This window comes from Dasypus novemcinctus, chromosome 7 (genome assembly GCF_030445035.2).
Source record: "Dasypus novemcinctus isolate mDasNov1 chromosome 7, mDasNov1.1.hap2, whole genome shotgun sequence".
Taxonomy (NCBI): Eukaryota; Metazoa; Chordata; class Mammalia; order Cingulata; family Dasypodidae; genus Dasypus; species Dasypus novemcinctus.
Window position 1 is genome coordinate 77,147,677 of NC_080679.1, and position 18,863 is coordinate 77,166,539.

At 40.4% G+C, this 18,863-nt stretch overlaps 1 long non-coding RNA gene across 1 annotated transcript; it reads right to left on the reverse strand.

Moving 5' to 3' along the window:
* Positions 1–476: 476 nt before the first annotated feature.
* LOC131279299 (uncharacterized) lies at positions 477–4,970 on the reverse strand. The gene is made up of 4 exons (XR_009186682.1): positions 4,863–4,970; positions 3,616–3,867; positions 2,208–2,362; positions 477–579 (listed from the first exon to the last, which is right to left on the reverse strand). It is a non-coding gene; the product is annotated as an uncharacterized lncRNA (long non-coding RNA).
* Positions 4,971–18,863: the final 13,893 nt, after the last annotated feature.

Here is an 18,863-nt window from a genome sequence, read left to right on the forward strand (position 1 = left end):
TAGAGCAAGATGGTTGCCAATGTCTGCTTGGGCTCAGGCTTCCTGGGTTCCTCCCTTCCCAGGGCTCATTTATCTCCATTCTCAGCTCTTCTGTTTTCTCCACAAGGTCAGCTGTAGACTAAGAGGCTCTCTGGGCTTTGCCTCTTTCCGTAAGGCCAGCTGTAGACTATCAGGCAACTGGCTCTGTCTCTCTCCCTGGGCTCAGTTCTCTCCAGGCACACATTTGCTCCTCTGTGTGCTTACTTCCTGGGCTCCAGCTCAAAAACTCCCAACTCTGTCTTTTGCCATGTCATTTATCTGTGAGTTCCCACCCACTAAGGGGCAGGGTCTCAATACCCTAGTGACATGGCCCAATCAAAGTGAAACTTCAGACAGATCAGTTAACAAACATAATCCAGTATCTATTTTTGGAATTTATAAACTATATCAAACTGCTATACTCACATAGATGAGAGAAGTCATCAGTTGAGCATCCAGTGACTTTATTGTTCTTTTTCTATCAATTCTGCCACCAAACCAAACCCTTCTTTCATTTTTTTCATTCTCCTGTTCCTTTATGCTCTCCATTAGGATTGTTTCCTTGAGGAGAAGTGGGATACTGTTACTGGAAGAAATAAGAATGGATACCAAATAGACAAAAACAACAGATATTAATTCTACTATCCAGAATGAGAAGATACAGGGTGATGGCAACAAAACTATACTCTCTTTCCTCTCGGTCTCCAGGAATGGGAAATGCTGTGTGCCACTCAAATCCATTTCTTCTTCAGAGAGATTACTATCATATAAGTCCCAAATATTATCTGGGGAATTATTTTTTTTAATATATAATTTTACTTAAATCCATAAGTGAGATGAGAATTTTTTCTCCGGTATAGTCTTATGTTCTTGTTTGGCTTCTCCCTCCCTGACATCATTACCTGTGTTATAAATTATTCCAAAACTTGATGACTTAAAACAAAAATAAATATTTATTGTCTTATAGTTTTTGTGGGTAAGGAGAAGCTTGGCTGGGCAGTTAGACAGTTCTGAGAGAGCAGTCATCTGAAAGCTTGACTGGAGCTGCAAGAGCTGCTTCCAACGTGGCTCATGCACATGGTTGGCAAGTGGGCAATGGTTATTGGTGGGAACGTCTCAGTTCCTCCTATGTGGGCCTCTCTATAGGGCTGTTTGAGTGTCCTCACATAGTGGCCGGCTTCCTCCAGAGCAAGCAATGCAAGGGAGCAAGGTAGAAGCCGCCACACCCTTGATGACTTAGTCTGGAATGCACACGCTGTCACCTCTGCCATATTATGGTGGTCATCCAGGCTGCTCTCATTCAGTGTGGAAGTAATCTACAAAAGGGTGTGAACATCAGGAGGCAACACTGAAGCCCATCTTGAAGGCTGACTCTCATGCTTCCCTTTCTCTCATAAATGATGTAGTATGTATCCATTGTAGGCTGAAAAATGGCAAACCCCTCCAAGACTCCCCCTCCTAAGATTTCAAGCCCTTATTCCTGGAACCTGTAAATGTTACCTTACATGGAAAAATGTTTTTGCAGATGTGATTAAATTAAGAATATTGAGATAGGGAGATTATCTTGGATTATCAGGTGGGCCCTAAATGCAATTGCAAGTGTCCTAATAAGAGAACAGCAGAAGGAGATTTGAAACAGACAGAAGAAGAGAAGGCAATGTTACTATGGAGGCAAAGGTTGCAGTGATGTAGCCATAGCCAAGGAACACCAGCAGACTCTGGAAGCAGCAAGGAATGGATTCTCCCCTAGAGTCTCTGAAGGGAACAGAGCTCTGCTGATACCTTAATTTAGGCCCAGTGAACCTGATTTTGCATTTATGGTCTCCAGAACTGAGAGAGAATAAATGTTTTAAGCTACCAAGTTTATGGCAATTTGTTATAGCAGCTATAGGAAACTAAGACAGTATCCTTTCATATCTATATCCAAACAATCTTAAATATATATAAATGTACATATATAACTTTATACATAATAATGAAAGCAGGAATTTTTGTCACTTTTTAATAAAAATGAGACAATATTTCACCTATTTTCCTTATTTGCTCTGTTTTACTCATCATGTTTGTGGAATTTACTGTCAGAATAATTATTTCACTCTTTGAATTTGGGCAAACCTTTTTTAAAATCACTTTGTAAGTCTTCATTAGATAGCAATGTCTGAAGAGTGTTCAGATTGTGCTTGTCCTACCTTTTTACAGTGGTGGCCTCTCAATTATCCAAGCCCTCATGACCAGGTTTGGGGAATGTGCTTCTCCCTCCTGCTGTCCTCTTTTTATACATTTTTCCATTCATTAGCACCTCCACCAGAGGAGGGCAAGAAAATGGAAAAGACGTGAAACATTGCTAAAAAAGAGACAGATAGAGATCAATGAACAGGAAGGCCCAGCAATCAATTCTTAAAACAGTCATTTTGACTTGTTTTAGAGATGCTGGAAAAAACTTTGATGGCTGAAATTTATCACTGTCTGTGGATTTGAGAGAGACAATGTTAGCCACTTCAGGCTGGTTTTCCAGTTTTAGATAATCTTGGCAAAGAGCAGTCCCTTAGAAAAATGATAGAAGAATTCATTCAATCAACAAACATTTATTAAACACCTACAATGTGTCAGTAATTATGTCAGGCTCTGAATAAATGAGCAATTCCCGATTTGCTTCCTGCCCTATGCAGTGAGCCTGCCATTCTGTAGCACTGCCATGGGACGTTAGGAAGACGTGTGAGAAGACCGGGAATAAAGATGTCAGTTCTGATTGTCAAGAGGTTCCATGAAGGAGGTGGTAGAAACTTTAACAAATTCTAATTGTGGATTTACTTTATCTAGAAGGTGGTTGTTCCCTTTAAAAAATAAAACAAAATAATAAAAATAAAATAAAATAAAAAGGAAGCATAGTATAATGGTTAAATGTGCACCTTTGGGGCCAGAGTTAGTTTGAATCCTTTACCAACTGGTGTGACTGGTGTGACCTTGGACAAGTTACTCAATTCTTTGTGCCTCAATTTCCTTGACTATAAAATGGAGCTAATAATAATACATATCTCATGAGATTGCTGTAAGGATTAAATGAGTTAATACCACGAAAGTCCTTAGAACAATGCCTGGAACACGGAGAATTTTGACACGTTAGCTATTTTTATTATTAAAAATGTGTTACCATGAGTTGACTCCTCTTACAACTAATTCTCATTAGAAATGTGTGGTTATGGTGAGTATGCTGTAAAAGACCCTGGCAGGAATAAGAGCATTCTGTGCATGTACCTATCAGAACTTACTTCTAAGAGAAAATGGACCAGGAGAGGGGGAGCAGCTTCCCAGTAAACTTCTTACTTCTACGCTGCTAAATGGCCTTTCTTGGCTTCTGACAGACCAGAAAGGCAATAGACTCCCAAAGCCCCCAGAAAATATTATTTTTTTCTCTGGACAATCAGCCTCTGAAGGACAATTGGTTGAAACATTTTCACAGAAAATATATCACTGTTAGGAAAGTCTATCTATCTAATATAAATTCTCTTGGGTTCTTTCTGGATTTCGACTTACAATGACCCAGGAGGTTCAGAATAAGAGCAATACATCCTGTCTGGTGCCTGGATGTATTCTTACCAGCAAACCGCAGCGTTTACTCCCTCTCTTCATTAACCAGCCTCAGAAGAGCCAGAATGCAGATTTGATCGCCTTAGAGAGATTACCTCATGGAAAATAGAAGATTTTCATCGTAACTGATAAGACTTGGAGAAGTGTCCTCCATTCTGTCTTCATGCAGGAAACCAAACACCAGGTGCCCTTGTATTTTATATGCAATTGAGTGTTAAGAGTCTTTAGGTAGGTGGAGTGGAAGGTGGGTGCAGAGGACATCTAAAAAGAATTGAAAGAGGTTGTGATTGCAGAGGGAGTCAGGCTTCAATGCCCATGATCTTGCCTCACATAAACATGATAGAATTTTAGAGCTAGAAGGCCATTGAGAGGTTGCTAAATTCAGCAATTGAACCAAAGTGTAGAAGGCAATTTGTTACAAATCAGAGAGCAGTTTGTGACTGACTGATTTGTAACTAAATTAGAGTGGATCCAAGTTCTCATCAGACAATGCTTCTCAAAGTGTCACTCCTAGACCAGCAGCATCCGCATCACCCGGGCACTGGTAGAAATGCAAATTCTCGAGACCCACTGAAGCAGAAACTCTCAGGTGGGACCCTCAACCTCTGCTTTAACAAGCCCAACAGGTGATTCTGATGCCTATCAAGTTTGACAACCAGTTTTAAAATACCCTTAGTTGTCCCCTAGCATTTAGATGTGCTTTATCAAGGGAGAATGAAAGCAGGGAAGTTGTGTATAACTCATGCTGGGGGGATGGGATGTGGCGAGGAAGACATATACATACTCATGGTCATTCTCAGGTGTCCCTTTAGGATGAAAGGTGGACAGTTAGTGACCTCAGCTGGACTCCATTTACCCAGAAGGAGCCTGAGATGCAGAGCAGTTAAGGAAATTACCAGCCACACAGAGACTTAGAAGCAGGGCAGACACTAGGCCCCAGCTCTTCTGCAGATCACCAACTCAGAATTTTCTAAAACTACCTGCCACAGAGTTAGGAAGAGGATGGTGACTGCCAAGGGTAGGGTAGTAGAGTCCAGACTTGGATGATACAAATTTCCAAAAAATCTTTTCGAGATATTCACAGGACTAACAACTTTTTATTTTGGTGAGAAGGGCAACTTCACAAAGTAGTATCTATTATGGCCATAATTTCATAAAAGAAATAACACTTTTTTAAAAAATTAGAGGTCATTTTATTTTTATATTACCTTTTTCTTCCTCTCCCCCTCCTCTCCCTCCCCCCTCCCCCAACCTACTGTTTTTGCTGTCTGTGTCCATTTGCTGTGTGATCTTCTCTATTTATTTCTCTTTTTGTCTTCTCTTCTAGTCTTTTTCCTCTAGGATTCACCAGGATTTGATCCTGGGGACCTCTGATGTGGAGAGAGGTTCCCTGTCAATTGCTCTACCTTAGTTCCTGGTCTCTGCTGTGCTTTGCCTAGACTATCCCCTTTGTCTCTCTTTTGTTGCATCATCATCTTGCTGTGTGACTCACTTGCATGGGCACTGGCTCACCACATGGGCACTGGCTTGCTGCATGGGCACTGGCTCACCACGTAGACACTGGGCTTGCTGCGCGGGCACTCGGCTCACCACATGGGCACTGGCTTGCTGCATGGGCACTGGCTCACCACATGGGCACTGGCTTGCTGCGCGGGCACCCGGCTCACCACATGGGCGCTGGCTTGCTGCATGGGCACTGGCTCACCACATGGGCACTGGCTTGCTGCATGGGCACTGGCTCACCACATGGGCACTGGCTTGCTGCTCAGGCACTGGCTCACCACGTAGACACTGGGCTTGCTGCGCGGGCACTCGGCTCACCACATGGGCACTGGCTTGCTGCATGGGCACTGGCTCACCACATGGGCACTGGCTTGCTGCATGGGCACTGGCTCACCACATGGGCACTGGCTTGCTGCATGGGCACTGGCTCACCACATGGGCACTGGCTTGCTGCATGGGCACTGGCTCACCACATGGGCACTGGCTTGCTGCATGGGCACTGGCTCACCACATGGGCACTGGCTTGCTGCTCAGGCACTGGCTCACCACATGGGCACTGGCTTGCTGCATGGGCACTGGCTCACCACATGGGCACTGGCTTGCTGCATGGGCACTGGCTCACCACATGGGCACTGGCTTGCTGCATGGGCACTGGCTCACCACATGGGCACTGGCTTGCTGCATGGGCACTGGCTCACCACATGGGCACTGGCTTGCTGCATGGGCACTGGCTCACCACATGGGCACTGGCTTGCTGCATGGGCACTGGCTCACCACATGGGCACTGGCTTGCTGCTCGGGCACTGGCTCACCACATGGGCACTGGCTTGCTGCATGGGCACTGGCTCACCACATGGGCACTGGCTTGCTGCATGGGCACTGGCTCACCACATGGGCACTGGCTTGCTGCTCAGGCACTGGCTCACCACGTAGACACTTGGCTTGCTGCGCGGGCACTCGGCTCACCACACGGGGCACTCACATGGGCACTCGGTTTGCCATGCAGGCATTCATGCAGGCACTCGGCTCACTGCATGGGCACTCGGCTCACCACGCGGCCACTTGGCTAGTCACGTGGGCTCTCAGCTCACCATGCAGGCATGCTTTCTCCTTTTTCACCAGGAGTCCCCAGGGATTGAACCCAGGTCCTCCCATATGGTAGGCAGAGGCCTTGTCACTTGAGCCACATCCGCTTCCCAGAAATAACACTTTTATACCAAAAATATATTGGATAAAATCTTAGAACAAAGGACAGTTTTTAAAAATATGTTAAATGAATTTAGTTTTATTAAAAAACAACAACTTTAGGCTGTGTATTTTCCCCTTGTATTCCCACAGAACAGTACAACTTTGTGAATGATCATACGTGGTTCAAATGCTCTGCTTTAGACTCTGGCCTGGCTGCCTGGCTGTCTTGCAAGGTGCCGTCACCTAGCAGGCATTTGAGAAATGTTCTTTGATAATAAAAATGATGGTATGGATGGTATGGATGGTATGGATGGTATGGATTTATAATATTTATCGCAGTTAGGAAACCCCATGCTAGAGATATAGAGGACTTAAATTGCTTTTCCAAGGTCACCCCACCAGTTATAAAAGGAGCTGGTGCTGGATTGAAGTCTTCCTTTCCTGGTTCAGAGTCCTTTCCCCTTAGAGCACAATGATGTTGACAAAGGAAGTCTGATGGGATGTCTCTTATTTGCTTGGGGGAACATGTTAACCTATCCAGGTGAGAAAGATATGATATCATAAGTCAAGGACTTACTACAAGACATAAAGATAATATCAACCCAAGAGATCTCAGGACATTTGGGGGTATCAGGTTCAAGCGGTAAGAAGGTAGCCTAAGGGGAAGCAGAGTTTGGGGTGAGACAGGCCTAGGAATGTTTTCTGTGATGAAAAACTTCCATGATGAAATGGAGCAGCCAACCTCCTTTCACGCAGATGCTAATCAATTTCTTGAGTTCCAATCAGCAAGGCTTGACAGGCTTTAAACAGAGAAAAGGGGAAGAAGGAACATCCATTTAACTAAGTTATCACTGGATATACTTATGATGTAGAATACTGGGTAGCATGCAGTCAGTGGAAAATAGCATTGAAAAATCAAACTTTGGCACACACATGAAGTGTCTTTATATATCATATTTCTAGTGTATTAAAATGTGGGATAACCACACTGTGGCATCTTAGATGAGTTTACCTATGCATGAAAAGAAAGCGGAAGTGAATTTACCATACAAACTGTTTGAAATAACTCATGGTGAAAACCAAAGCTTCCTATAAGCAAATGCTCTTATAGAAAGTGAGCCAGTAAAAGTAATAAAACAATGCCTTTTAAAATTTTTGCTGCATGAAAGGTTCTAATGCAATGTAACTGTGTTACGGGCACTGGGACAACTGTGTAGGATTCAAGTTCTGTGAATTGTTGAGCATCTGTCTTCAAAACAGTTTTAGTTTCTGAGAAAGTAACCTGGGGCAGGAAGTAGAGAGTAAGGTTTTCATGTGCCAAAAGGACATCACCACAAAGATCATACCAGATAATGTGGACGTATCAGAAGTGCCTTCTGGGCTGGTGCTCAAAACTGCTGTCCCTGGATGATTCCACTGTAAATACCTGCCAGGGAAGTTATTCTCGCAGTCTCATGGATGTGCTCAGGTTCAAATGCAGCTTCTTTTCTCCAGCTGGTAACTGTCAGAGAAGGCTATTTCCTGTTAATAGTTTCAACCTTCTTTCTTAACATTTCCTGGCATGCTCGATGACTTAACCTTGGCCTAATTTAATTAGCCAGCAATTTCTCCCTTGTAAAATATCCTAGTTTGGTCATTCGATGGTTTGCATAGAAGGATGCTGGAAAAAAAAAAAAAAACTGTCAAGTCCAAAATATCCTTGTGTTGTTGTTTTTTTTTTAAGATTTATTTTATTTATTTCTCTCTCCCTAACCCTTCATTGTTTGCACTTGCTATGTCTGCACTTCATTGTTTGCACTTGCTTCTTTAGGAGGCACCGGGAACTGAACCCATGACATCTGATGTGGGAGGGAGGTGCCTAATCCCTTAAGCCACCTGCATCCCCGCTTTGTTGGGTCTCTCATTATGTTTTTCCTTTTATGTCTCTTGTTGCATCATCTTATCATGTCAGTTCCCTGCGCCTTCCTGCGCCACTTCACTGTCCTGCTCAATTTCTTTAGGGGTCACTGGGAACCTCTGCTCCCTGCTTTGTTGTGTTTCTCCTTATGTTTTTCTTCTTGTGTCTTTTGTTGCATCACCTGGTTGTGTCAGCCCACACAAAGAAAGTGTAAGGAAATGCAAATTTAGGCATGATTCCATATTTTACCTTAGCCTAATTAACTACTAGAAGATATGAAACAGGCATTCCCATACATTGGTTGATGGGTACCAGGTCCTGGAAAGCTTGAGAATGTTTGTTAATAGTCTTACAAATGGACCTTTTGCTGAATGAGCCTACTTTTAGGAAACTATACTAAAGAAATAAATACAATTCCTTAAATAGGATCATATTAGTTGTAGTTTTTATAACTTGCTTTTCTTACCTGTTAAGTATTTTGAATATTTCTCCATGTATTTAAACCCCTACATCATCAATTTTAATCACTACCTATCATTCTATCACAAGACATGCCCTAATTTATAAACAATTCTCCTATTTTTAATTTTAATTTTTTGAATAAGTAATATATTGATATGATTCAAAAATAAAAACAATTTTAAAAAGGTAAACACTAAGTCTCTCACCTTTGCTACCCACATCCCTCAGAAGTAACTACTTTTATTAGTTTCTCATATATCCTTCCAGTGTTTTCTTATTAATACAAATTTAGATTTATTTCCTCTGCTTTCTTTCATAAAAGGGAGCACACTTTTTTAAAAAGATTTCTCTCCCCTTCCTCTCCCTCCCCCATTGTCTGCTCTCTGTGTCCATTTGTCTGTGTGTTCTTCTGCCTCCACTTGTATTATCAGGCGGCACTGGGAAACTACGACTCTTTTGTTTTTTTAAAGATATATTTTTATTTATTTCTCTCCTCTTCTCCTCCCCCCCCCACCCAGTTGTCTTCTCTCTGTGTCCATTTGCTGTGTATGTGTTCTTCTGTGACTGCTTCTATCCTTATCAGCAGCACTGGGAATCTGTTTCTTTTTGTTGCTTCATCTTGTTGTGTCAGCTGTCTGTGTGTGCGGCGCCATTCTTGGGCAGGCTGCACTTTTCTTTCGTGTTGGGTGGCTCTCCTTACAGGGTGCACTCCTTGCACGTGGGCTCCCCTATGCGGGCGACACCCCTGCATGGCAGGGCACTCCTTGCACACATCAGCACTGCGCATGGGCCAGCTCCACACGGGTCAAGGAGGCCTGGGATTTGAACCACAGACCTCCCATATGGTAGGCGGATGCCCTAGCCATTGGGCCAAGACTGCTTCCCTACATCTCTTTTTTGTTGCATCTCCTTGCTGTGTCAGCTCTCCATGAGCACAGTGCCACTCCTGGGCGGGCTGTGCTTTCTTCACGTGGGGCGGCTCTCCTTGCCGGGTGCACTCCTTGCACATGGGGCTCCCCTACGCCCCTGTGTGGCACAGCACTCTTTGCACACGGCAGCACTGCACATGAACCAGCTCACCACACGGGTCAGTAGGACCAGGGTATAGAACCCTGGACCCTCCATATGGTAGGCAGATGCTCTATCAGTTGAGCCACGTTCGCTTCCTGGGAGCACACTATTTATACTGCTCTGCACCTTACTTTTTTTACTTAACAAATTTCTGGTGCTTCTCCATTATCAGTAGAGCAAGAGCTTCCTCATTCTCTCCTACAGCCACAAAACATATAATTGTGCTGATGAACCACCGTTTATTTAACTAGTGTTCTCTATAGAAGGTTGTTGCTAATCTTTTTCTATTATGAACAGAGAGGCAAAGAATAAACATATACCTATGCCATTTCCTATAGGTACAGGTGTGTTGCTGAGTTAAATTCCTAGGACTGGGGATTGCTGAGTCAAAATGCATTTGTAATTTTGATAGGCACTGCCAAGTTGCCCTCCAATGGGTTGCACCTTTCACAGTCCCACCAGCAGTGGACAATGACTAATTCTTCACAGCCTTCCCAGTAGAATGAGTGGCAAACTTTTGGGATATTTATCTGTAGTGAAAACTTCTTTTTTTTTTTTTAGAAGATACCAGCAATTGAACCCAGGACCTCATACATGGGAAGCAGGAGCTCAACTACTGAGCTACATCTGCTCCCTGAAGCCTCATTTTTGAGCATTTGAATTTGTTGTGTCCACTTTTGCTGTGAGCAACACCAAGATGAATGTCCTTGTAGCTAAATCCTTGTTCATAATTTAATTGTTGCCTTAGGATAAATTTCTCAAAGTTGATTGTGTGCTTCTAAGAGTACATGTGTTCTTAGAGCTTTTGATCTAGACTACCTAAGTTGGGGACTTTTCAAAGTCTCAAAGACTTTTAGGCCTGGAGAGGAACACCCTCCACTCCTGTGACATATTTAATGCTCTAAGCTTATACATCCAATAAACAAAACTTAGAAAATTTAATTTCTTAAGAATTTAATCATTGCTTCTAAACTTAGTTAATAAAAATCCTTGCAATGATTTAAAATTTAATTACAAATTTAATATCAAGGATTGTTTGGAATACTTCAAATACCTTGAACAGTAATGATGATAAAACCTACTTACTATTTTAAAATATCAACATCATGAGTTCAATTCATCTTTTCATTATCTTTACAGTTGTTATCCCTTCCTAGGGTTGCACTAATACTAATATCTATACTTCCTAGAATTGCAATAATTTTACCAGAACCAAAAGAAAAAAAAAGAAGAAGAAAAAAGACTGCTTCCAACAAATTTAGAGAACCAGAATTGTCAATTTGGTTGAATGTAGGTGTATCTCCCAAGATAATTCAAACCCATATCATAGTTTATAGTTAGATTTTATTCCTGTCAAGGGGATTTTTCATGTCCACACTTGCACAAAGATTTTTGTTTCATGCACATTAGTCTCTTTTCCTGAAATGATGTATTCTTTTTGGTTTACTTGATCAGCATAAAGCAATGTCATGTCCCTATTAAGTATGGACCTGGTCTACTAGCATTACTGGAACCTATGTAAGGCCTTGCTAGGCTCTAGAAGTAATAGGCCCTTTTAAGGGTTTCATCACTCTGGAGACAAAGGTAGAGACTCCCTTCTTAAAACATTTGACTAATCCATCATCTTTCTATCTTTTCTTCACTCTCTTTCTCCCTCGTTCTCCCTAGCCTTGGTAGAGTTCCTACTTTATTTTCATTACAATTTGGCTATCTCACAGTTCCACAATTTTCCCTTTCCTTTCTTAATCAAATAGGGGAAAATAGATAACATGTTTTATCAAACATAAGATGTGCTATTTTTAGCTGCTCCATTATTTCATGAATCTCTAAGAAAGAAAAACAAACAATTAAACTCTGACACAATGCCTTAGAGATAGTTTTATGTGACTTAGGAATCAAATGAGTTACTCATTACTTTGAAATTTCTTTCATCTGTTGTGAGGGTTTTGGTAATTTCTCCTGTGTTCAGTTGTATTTCTTGGTGTTTAATAAGAATCTTTCTGCATGTATCTCAGTAACAAATATAACATAACTCTATCTACTTGTAGGTGTCTTCCTTTTTCAGATTACAAAAAACCACTTGGTTGTTACATTGAAAGAAAATATAGAAAATATATTAATATTCCTCAAAGATTTGTTTACTAAAATGAAATGCCCATTCCACTGCTCTGTTTTGTTGCCTTTCTGTGTACACAACTTCATTTCTATGCCAAAATCACAGGGGAACATTTTGAAGATATTTCAAATGACAGTTAAATTCAACCCATAAAATACCAACAAAGTGGGGAGTGGAGGTGGCTCAGGTGATTGAGCACCTCCATCCCACATGTGAGGTCCCTGGTTCCATTCCCAGTGCCTCCTAAAAAGAAGACCAGCACACAAAAACAGACACAGCAAATGCAACAATGAGAGGGTGGGGAGAAATTAAAAAAAAAACAACAACAGAAACCAACAATGCACATTACTTTACTGAAGTGAAGACAGTATGGACAGCTTGGACCAAGTATGAGTACAAGGTTCTTCACTGACAGCAATCAAAAGACCATCACTGGAAAGCGGACTTGGCTGAATGGATAGAGCATCCACCTACCACATGGGAGGTCCGTGGTTCAAACCCTGGGCCTCCGTGACCCATGTGGAGCTGGCCCACGCACAGTGCTGATGCGCACAAGGAGCACCGTGCCATGCAGGGGTGTCCCCCACATGGGTGAGCCCCACACGCAAGGAGTGCACCCCACAAGGAGAGCCGCCCAGCAAGAAAAAAGTACAGCCTGCCCAGGAGTGGTGCCACACACACAAAGAGCTGACGCAGCAAGATGATGCAACAACAACAAAAAAGAGACACAGATTCCGGGTGCCGCTGACAAGGATACAAGCAGACACAGAAGAATACACAGCAAATGGACACAGAGAACAGATAACTGGGGTGGGGTGGGGGGAGGCGGGAAGGGGAGAGAAATAAATAAAAATAAATCCTAAAAAAAAGACCGTCACTGTAAGAAGAACCTTAATTTCAGAGATGTTAAAATGTAAAAAAAAAAAGAAAAGCTGTTTTAGGATAAAAAAATATGGTATCTAGAATTTATAAACTGTCATATATTTTTAATATAAGAAATAGACTGCTAATAATGTCAGCACTTCACTATCTCTTAAAAAGACATTTTAAAATTAAGCATATTTTATTGCATTCACCCTTATTTAGCACCACTATGTCTTATTTTTGCATTTTATATGGAATTTTCCCTTTTTGAGTATCATTACAGATAGATGGATTTTCACAGATATAACTCATTTCAATTAGCCATAATTACCTTTTTCTTTTTAATGTTGGAGCCTGCCTTTATGTTGGCTCCATTGTACTTTCAATGTAATTCTGACATTTTGAAAATTTCATGTTTTCAAACCTGATGTTGCTTTCTAACAACATGAAAATATACCGAGTCTATCTTACTTTTTCCCCTTGTCCTAGGACATGGAATTAGTTACTTTTAGTGGCTAATAGAATTAAAGAACAAAATCTGGGCAGACACTAGCAATCCAAATTAGATTTTTCCTTTTTAGCACTGGTGATAGGATGACAACACTGCTAGACCACTTTGATGGCAAAGCTGTAAAAGGTATTTCTCTTGAAAATCTTGAGTTCATATTGATTCACTTTAAACAATAATACTCCAATCTAACTCTTAATCACTCTAAATTCTAACCCAACATACAAATTTTTAATTCATTGCAAAAAATTTGACTTAAATGTTTAACCCTTTAGCTACTGTAGTTTTATTTTCTTCTTTTATAAACCTTATGTGTTTCATCTGTCACTATCCGGAAGTAACTTTATTGACACTGCCAAATTTTCCCCAAGAAATATACATTTTTAGTAATTTTGCAACAGAGAGCTAAAGATCCTTTAAAAAATGGGTTATTAGTCTGGGGGAGGGATTGTCCATGGATTTTCAGGTCCATTGATTGCTGAATTCCTAAAACTGTGTGCAAAATTGCATGGATATTCATATGTGCTTTTTATTCCCCTAGGGAAAGAACCCATTCACTTACATCAAATTTCCAAAAATCTGTGTGACCCTAAAGAAACTAAAAGCTATTATGCTACAGAAATGGAAGGAAGAACTCTTATTTTAGAAGTGAACTGAATTATATATTTGAATGTGGTTAAAAGGGGAAATTTTTAGTTGTATATATATTACTATAATAAAAACAAAAAACACCACAGGACTGTACAACACAAATAGGTGACCCTAATGTAAAACATGGTCTATAGTTAACAGAACAATTTTAATATTCTTTCATCAATTGTAACAAATGCACCACTCTAATGCAAAGTGTTAATAATAGATTGGGTATACGGAAAGTCTGTATTTTCTGCAAGATTTTTCTGTTAACCTAAACATTCTCTAATTTAAAAACAAAACAAAACACAGTTACACCTTGGCCCAGCAATTCCACTACCAGATATCTACCCAAGAGAAAGTAAAACAAGTGTCCACACAGACATTTGTACGTGCATGTTCATAGCAGCATGAGAATCATAAGAGCTAAAAAGTGGAAGCAACTCAAATGCCCATAAGTTGATGAATGCAATAATCAAAATATGGTATATCCGTACAGTATAATATCACTCAGCCATGAAAAGGAATGAAGATCTGACACATGCTATATCATGGATGAACCTCAAAAACATTACGCTGAGTGAAAGAAATCAGGCACACAAGACCATGAATTGTATGATTTGATTTATATGAAATGTCCAGAATAGTCAGATCTATGGAAACAGAAAGCAGATTAATGGATGCCAGGGGAAGGGGACTGGGAAGTGACTACTAACGGATATGGGGTTTCTTTCTGGGAATGAAAATATTCTAAAACTGATTGTGATGATGGTTACACAACTCTGAGAATATATAAAAAAAACACTGAATTGTGCACTCGAAATGGGTGAATTATGAAGTGCATGAATTATTTCTCAATAAAGCTGTTATTGAAAAAACTTTTTAAAAATGTGAATTTGGAGTCCCGGCCCTGGTCAAGATGGCAGTGTGAGATGCTTCAGGGCTCTGTCCTCCCTTGAAGCTTTGAACAATCAGCAAAAACTGACAGCCACATCTTTCTCAAAGCTCCAGGAAACAGTTAAAGGATTGCAGTAATAGGGTGACCATTAAATCAAGAAACAGACTACTTAAAAGCAGCAGGATCTCATGGTGCTCTGGCTAGTCTTCCCCCACCCCACCCAACCTCCACCCTTCCTCTTGCCAGCTTGGTGTGGAGCTGACCCACACTCCCATTGAGGGTGCCTGGTCCTGATTCCAGAGGGAACCTTGTGCACCTATTGGGAGCATGTGTATCTGGCCCAAGCTCTCTGACAGCAGCCTGAGGAAAAAACCAGGACACTTGTCATTGGCTCATCATCCCAAAATTTACCCTGTTTGTAGAAGGTAGCTTATAGAGGTCTCCTACAGAATGTTCCAGGATAGCAGTCAAGTCATAGCTTCCTGGGGGAAGGGATTGCTGGCTATTGGACATCTAGTCCGATGCCTGGGTCCATGAAGAAATGGTCTCTTAGGGAAGAGAAGACATTCATATCTGTGTAATGGGAAAATTTTTAGGGCCACACATGCATGCCCAAGGCAAGACACATGTGCAGAAAGGATTAGCGAGACTCCAATATTTCGGTCTTGAGCTATTCTTTAATCTCATTTATGGAAAAACTCTGAAGGAGAGCACTCACACAGGTCATTCTGCAAAGACTGAGAAAGATATTTTCTTTTTTCCATCTCTCTTTTTCTCTCTCTCTTTCAGCTCTTCGCCTTCAAGGAAAGCTCTGTCATAACAATAGCTAAGTATAAGATTAAGGAACAGATATCACAGAGTATAAATTCCAGAATAACATATTAAAATATCAAAATGTCCAGCTTTCAAAAAAAGATTGCAAAACGTACAAAGAAACAGGAAGCAAGGGCCCTGGCAAAAGAGAAAATTAAAGCATTAGCAATCATCAATGTTCACCAGACTTGGGACATACCACACAAAGACTTTTTTAAAAATGGTCCTAAATATGCTCAATAAAATAAAGGAAAACATGAACAAAGAACTAAAGGATATCAGGAAAATGATAGATGAACACAAAGAGAATATAAATATAGAGATGGAAATTATGAAAAGGAACCAAACAGCCAACCACAGTAACAGATATTTAAAATTTCCTGGAGGGGTTCAACAGCTAATTGGAGTTGGCAGAAGAAAGATTCAATGAACTTGAAGATAAAGCAATTTTGAAATCATCCAGAGTGCAAGAAGGGAAGAATAAATAAGAGTGAACAGAACCTGAGGAACTTATGAGAGAACATCAAGGATACCTAAATATACACTGTGGGGCTACCAGAAGGAGGTGAAATAGAGAAAGAGGCAGAGAGAATATTCAAAGAAATAATGGCTGAAAACTTCCCATATTTAATGAAAGACATGAAATACACAGCCAAGATGCTCAATGAACTCCAAACAGGATAAAACCAATTTGACCCACAACTTGATACTATATAAGCAAACTGTCAAATGGGAAAGATTAAGAGAGAATTCTGAAAGCCACAAGAAAAAAGCAACGTGCCACATACAAGGAAGCCTCAATAAGATTAAATGCTGATTTCTCATCGGAAACTAGTGCTGATTTCTCATGGGAAACCATAGGGGCAGTGGGAAGACATATTTAAAGTGCCGAAAGCAAAAAATTGCCAACCAAGAATTCTATATGTATCAAAACTGTCTTTTAAAAATGAGGGAGAGATTAAGACATTCTCAGATAAATAAATGCTGAGGCATTTCATCACCAATACCCTGGTCCTAGAAGAGATGATCGAGTGAGTTCCACAGGTTGAAATGAAAGGACGATAGACAATAGATCAAATCTGCACAAAGAAAGAAAGATCTCCTGGGAGGGTAACAACATGGATAAATACAAATATGAATACTATTGTATTTTTTGGTTTGTAACTCCACTGTTTATTTCCTATAGGATCTAAAAGGCAAATGCATAAAATGTAATGATAAACCAGTGGTTTTGGACTCATAATGTGTAAACATGTGATTTGTAACAAGAACTACATAAAGGTGGGAGGTCAGAGGGCTATAAAACATAGTTTGTGTATACCATTGCAGTTAAGTTGTTATCAAAGCAAATGAGATTGTTATAAATTTAGAATGTTAAGATATAAATTCCATGGTAACTACAAAGAAAATATCAGGCAATATGCAAGCTCAAAGAGACGAAAAGAACAGTAGGTTTGCGAGGGACAGGGGGCAGGAGGAACAGGGCGTTAATGCATAATGGATGTAGGATTTCTGTTTGGGGATATGGGAAAGTTTTAGTAATGTAAGGAGATGAGCAGACTGCAACATTGAGAATGTGATTAATCCCCCTGAATGGTACACTTGGGAGGGGTTGAGATGGGAAAGTTTATGTTGTGTATATTGTTCCCACAATAAGAAAAAAGGAAAGAAAAACTAAAGGGACAATGACAATTAAATGCAATATGTGATCTTTGACAGGATCCTAACAAGGGAAGAGAAAAGCCTCAAAAGGACATTTTTGGACATATAAAAAAACTGGAATATAGATTGTAAGCTTTACACAATGTTAAATTTCTTGAACTTAATAAATGCACTTAATGGTGGTTACATAAGAAAATATCCTTGTTCTTAGGAAATGCACATGGCAGTATTATGGGTCCAAAGAACATGATGTATACAACATACTCTCAAGTATTCAGAAAATTGAGAGAGAGAGAGAGATGAAATGATACAGCAAATATGGCAAAATGTTAAAATTGGTGGATCTGAATATATCTGGGGAGGGGATAAGGGTATATTTGAGCCTTCTGAAGTGGTTTGTATAATTTTTAAACTGTCTTGTGAGTTTGAAATTATTTCAAAATAAAAATGTTTTTTAGAAGTCAATTTGGAAATTAAATCAATATTTGGTCCATCAAAAATATAAGAATGAAATTTGCAAGTGCCAGAATTAAGATTCGAAAATAACCTTTAAAGCTATCAAAATAGGCCATATCTAATAATTTAATAGATAAATGAAAATTCTGCTTTTGTGGTAAAAAAAAAATGTAATTTGCAATTGCAACACTGGTTTTTATAGCACTTCATGTGAACACATCCAGGAGCAGCAGGAAATTGCTTCCCAACCCCAGCTGCAAATCAGAATTACCTACAGCTCTTTTGAAACATACAGATGCCTGGGCTTCTCTGCTGAAGATTCTAATTCTGTAGTTCTGTGGTTAGCCCTGACATCTGCATTTTTGAAGTTCAACAGTTAAGTATATTCAACAGTTCATTTAAGTCAACATAAATTTGTCCTGTACAATATTTGGGACATGCTTATACTACAAAATTATTCACTGCTAATCTGAAATTCAAATTTAACTGGATGTCCTGTATTTTATCTGGCAATCCTATGCCTTAGGCATCATAGGAGCTCGATAACATTAATAAAACCAATGACAATACCAAATTCAGGTTTTCACATGAGTCCCCAGTGACTCATAATTGATGAGTAAGTAGAAAGAGAGAGAGATAGGTAGATGGTAGATAGATAGATTAGTAGATATAGATAAACTATTAGTCTAAATTGATAGTAGTTTCCAGACCAAAGTAACAGAAGTTCTTACTGCCCTCTGCTATGGTCAGATCAGAGTGATTAAAGAACTAGAGAGACTCAACCCTGAAGAGATTACTTAACAGTAATGGAACACCTCTCCTTAAAGAACAGAGACCTTAAGTGAAAGAATTGTTTAGATTTCTTCAAAACTGTACTAGAGGGAAGGGGATGTGGCTCAAGCAATTGAGCTCCTACCTACCACATGGGAGGTCCGAGTTTGGTTCCCAGTGCCTCCTGGAGAAGATAAGCAAGGCAGCGAGCTGACACGACAACCTGGCATGGTGAGCTGATGTAACAAGGTGATGCAACAAGGAGAAACAAAGAGGAAAGACAATGAGAGGCATAACAAAGCAGAGAGCTGAGGGAAGCGGACTTGGTCCAGTGGATAGGGCATCTGTCTACCACATGGGAGGCCCGCAATTCAAACTCCGGGCCTCCTTGACCCGTCTGGAGCTGGCCCATGTG